The sequence below is a fragment of the Rhinichthys klamathensis genome, unplaced genomic scaffold (assembly GCF_029890125.1).
Source record: "Rhinichthys klamathensis goyatoka isolate OS25496 unplaced genomic scaffold, OSU_Roscu_1.1 h1tg000249l_1, whole genome shotgun sequence".
NCBI lineage: Eukaryota > Metazoa > Chordata > Actinopteri > Cypriniformes > Leuciscidae > Rhinichthys > Rhinichthys klamathensis.
The window spans coordinates 1733239-1738065 of NW_026606771.1; positions in this window are offsets into that span (position 1 = coordinate 1733239).

A 4827-nucleotide genomic window follows, 5' to 3' on the forward strand; every position below is an offset into this window, starting at 1 on the left:
TCTCCGAGACAAGCAATCCACCAAATCAGTGAACGGATAGGTCACCAGCTCCTCCCGTTCAGCCAGGGGTGGAAGAGAGTTGAGACCTGCAACGAGGTAGCAGTTTAGGAGGAACTCCGGGATGAAAAACCCCCTCTCGTTCGCAACCTGGGCATACTCCCTTATCGATAGCCGTCCCTGAGCGGGAATTGGGAGTTTGCCTCTCCTCGAGTCAGCGATGGTCTTGAACCACCAATACTTAAGTTCATCGGAGTCATGCTTGACAAGGAAGGACATACCGTCAGCTGGGTTCGATGTTGGTCGGTTCATTCTGTTACGATGGATGCAGATTGATGAACCCAAAAGCAGACTGAATGCTCTTCACACAATTTATTGAAGACAAAAAGGGGAAAACAAAGCCCACGAGGGGGCAAAACAAGACAGGACTCTGGTGACTAACTAGACAACGACACTGACAAAATACTAGAAAACAAACAACACTTCGAGAGATACTAACAATGACTAGACCTACAATGACTTTCAATGACAAGACTTTCACAAGATACTCACAAGTAACATTTGGCAATGAACCGACACAAGACAGCAAACACAAGGGGATTAAATAAGGAGACTAATCAAGACATAACAGGTGACACGGGTGAAGCAATAAAGACTGAATCAGGATAACAAGGGGGCGGGGTTAAGAGACGAGACAACACAAGCACATGGCCAAACAATTGGCCATGCGCTTGTACACAAAACATTGGTTCTGTCATGATCCTGCCACAAGACTAGGAATAATCAATAACATGATGGCAGAATCATGACAGTAGGCTACTCTCAAAAAATAGTTTTTTGACAAAATTCCCACGCAGTTAGTTTGTCCATACAACAAGACTAAAAAAAGTTCATTTAAACAAATAATGTTTTGGTGAACACATTTAAGATTCAAGTTCCTGTGTTAGATAAAAGCAAATGCTTGTTAGCATGCTTTTATTTTCAGTTATGACAATTATGTTCATTATTATTATTATACAGGTATGTAACATTCTGTGATAAGCAAGTAAGAAGAAACTAGGTCTCAGTACTGGTATGAGCAAAGTTATTGCTAATTGATTGAAGAAAGCAACACACACGGTTGTGTCATGGTCATGTCTGTCCTCAATTCATTGTCTTGTGTTAGCGTTTATTGTGAACGATTGTGTTGTATTGCCTGAGTTTGTGATTCTTAAAAATAGAGTGGTGCAGGTATAACATCCCTTCCCAAAGTCAATGGGATTTTGCTAAATGGCTGGCTGTGGTGAACACAAGTTTCAGACACTTTCACATTTTATTTTATGAAATATAATAGGCCTACATCAGCATTACCCCACACATGATTTTTTAAGCTGTTATGTTTCTTGTAAAAGGCGGTTGCCAACAAGTGGCTAAATGGGACTACCGAGGCTTTGGGGGACATTAAATGTCATCACGCTGAACAGGTAAGCTCAGACCGCTTTTACAGCCTATTATGCTTATAATTGTGCTCTTATAAACTATTCTAACTCAAACGTTCTGGGAAAACATTTTAGATAAAAACTGAAAGAGTTGTCGGAAGCTTAGTGATATTGAAGTTGACGTCATGATGTAGTTCGTTTATAGCCTACCTTTACCTTTTTACTTCTGGCGACTACATTTAGGCTTCAAAATGTATAAAAGTTGTGTTCATCTGTGAAAATTATCTTGATGAATAAAACGTGTAAGTATCATAAACTCACAGAGCTTGTTTTTTGCGATAATCCAAAAGCCTATGGGAAAATCCTATTGGGTTTTGGTTGAGGGAACCAGTGTGATGCTAACTGCCTATTGGCCATCAAAGGGATATCATACCTGCACCACATATGCTCGTTCATTTTCCATTGGATCTTATATTCAAGTAACCCTGTGACAGAACACAAGACCAAAATATTGGATTATAATGGAACATTTTAAACATGGATATCCCCACAGTCCATCTCCTCTTGCTGGAGATCGTTCCCTTGAGGATCACATGAGGGACTTTCTCGATCTGGTGTGCCTCACTCACTATCCCCACCACTCGCTTTGTGTTTTCTACTGCACCAAAGGCGAACCTGCCCGTGGATGGTCCTCGAGGAAGCTTCACCGAATATGAGTGGGTGCTAGTTCAAAACAACTCACCTTTTACAGTCTGCATCATAGATGAGGACATCACCAGCCCCACTCCAGACCCAGAGCCCAGTCAGCCAGCCATGCCCGCCACGGAAATGCCAGAGCCCACCGCTGACTCACACCCCGAGCGGCTATGAAAATTGAGCTGGAGCGATTGACATAGACTAATTTCATCCCAGTGGCCGAACCCAACGCGGAGTCTGTCAAGGTGTGTGAGTGCCTGCAGTTGAGGGCATTTTAGTGGAGTTCGAGGGTATGGATTATGGACTGTCCACACTCTCGCCACTGAGGTAAACAAATATATCTGGGTTGCTGAGGATTTATTATATTATGAACTGGATGTGGAAGTGCCTAGTCATCAGCTCCACCTAGGCTTGTGGATCCGTCATCTCCACCTCAAGCCTCCAAGCCCATGGCCTCCACTTCGGCCCTCTGACCAATCGGATCCACCTTGCCTCTACACTCCCTCGGCACCACCATGGACTGCCATTCCTTTAGGCTCTGCCAATCTCCTTCGTCCCTCTTGGTCCATCGTTGCTCTGGTGGCTCCTCCAAGCTTCATCTCCTCCCTGGTTGTCATCTCCTTGGTGTCTTCCTCTGCCTGCTCCTCATCCTTCTCCAGAGCCCCCGCTCTCCCTCCATCCTCAGTCTGGACTGTGCTTTTACAGCGCAAGGACACGCTTTCCGGAGAGGGGGAGTTCACGGTCATGTTTAGTTGCTGTCCTGTTTAAATTTCATCGTCACCTTTTGTCTGAGTTTAGTTATTCATTATGGCAAGGCAAGGCAAGCAAGGCAAGTTTATTATTCATACACAATGGTAATTCAAAGTGCTTTACATAGAAGAAATTAAAATAATCAAAACAAATAAGAATAATTAAAACAGTTTAGAATAAAAAATAAAGTACAGTAAAAACGGTCGGGCGAACAGTGGCACAGTGCTCATTCAGTAAATGCATAGCTAAACAGATGTGTTTTGAGTCTGGATTTGAATGTGACTACTGTAGGAGCACATCTGATCTGTTCTGGAAGCTGGTTCCAGCTGCGGCTGGCATAATAGCTAAAAGCAGACTCTCCTTGCTTAGAGTGAACCCTTGGTATTTCTAACTGATGTGATCCTAATGATCTGAGTGATCTGTTAGGTTTATATTCAGTGAGCATATCTGCAATATATTGAGGTCCTAGGCCATTGAATGATTTATATACCAGTAATAATACTTTAAAATCAATCCTAAATGTAACTGGGAGCCAGTGTAAAGACCTGAGGACTGGTGTGATGTGTTCATATTTTCTGGTTCTGCTCAGGATCCTGGCAGCAGCGTTCTGTATGAGCTGCAACTGTCTTATGGTCTTTTTAGGAAGGCCAGTGAGGAGTCCATTACAGTAATCCACCCTGCTGGTGATGAAAGCATGCACAAGTTTCTCTAAGTCTTGATTGGAAACAAAGCATCTAATTCTTGCAATATTTTTCAGATGATAGTATGCTGATTTAGTTATTGCTTTGACATGACTACTGAAACTAAGATCTGACTCTAGAGACACACCAAGATTCCTGACTTGATTTTTAGTTGTTAGACCCCTAGCGTCAAGGTATGCATTCACCTTGAGAACTTCATCTTTGTTTCCAAACGCAATGACTTCAGTTTTGTCTTTGTTTAACTGAAGAAAGTTTTGGCACATCCAACTGTTTACTTCATCAATGCATTGGCACAGGGAGTCAATGGGGCTGTAATCGTTAGGCGATAGGGCTAAGTAGAGCTGTGTGTCGTCTGCATAGCTGTGGTAAGAGATTCGGTTCTTTCTCATTATTTGGCTCATTGGGAGCATATATAGGTTGAACAGGAGTGGTGCAAGAATTTAGCCTTGAGGGACTCCGCATGTCATGGACGTCCACTCAGACTTATGGTCTCCTATACTCACATAATAACCTCTCCCTTCTAAGTATGATCTGAACCATTTTAGGACTATCCCAGAAAGCCCCACCCAGTTTTCCAGCCTGTCAAGTAGTATGTCGTGATCGACAGTGTCAAATGCAGCACTGAGGTCGAGTAGTACCAGCACTGATAATTTCCCTGTATCAGTATTTGAGCGAATATCGTTTATTATCTTTATGAGAGCTGTCTCTGTGCTGTGATGCGATCGGAAACCAGATTGAAAATTGTCAAAGTATCCATTCGAGATTAAGAATTTGTTCAGCTGATTGAAGACAACTTTTTCAATGATCTTGCCTATAAAAGGAAGATTTGAGATCGGTCTATAGTTGCTTAATATAGTCTTATCCAGATTGCTCTTTTTCAGGAGGGGCTTGACAACTGCAGTTTTCAGGGAGTTTGGAAAACTACCAGAAAGAAGTGAGGCATTAACCACTTTTAGGATATCTGCTTCTAAACTGTTTAACACACTTTTGAAGAAAGATGTGGGAAGTGCGTCAAGGGCGCAGGTTGATGTTTTAAGGTGCTGTACGGTTTCTTCCAAAATGTTGCCATCAATTTCTTCGAAAACAGACATAGTAACTACTTTCTCAGGTTGTGGTCTGATCTGTCTGACCCCAGTGCGGCTCAATGATGTGCTGATCACCTTTCTGATATTCTTAATTTTCTCAGAGAAGAAAGAAGCAAACTCACTGCACTTGCCGTCTGAGAGCATTTCACTGGGAATCTGCCTCGGGGGGTTTGTCAGTCT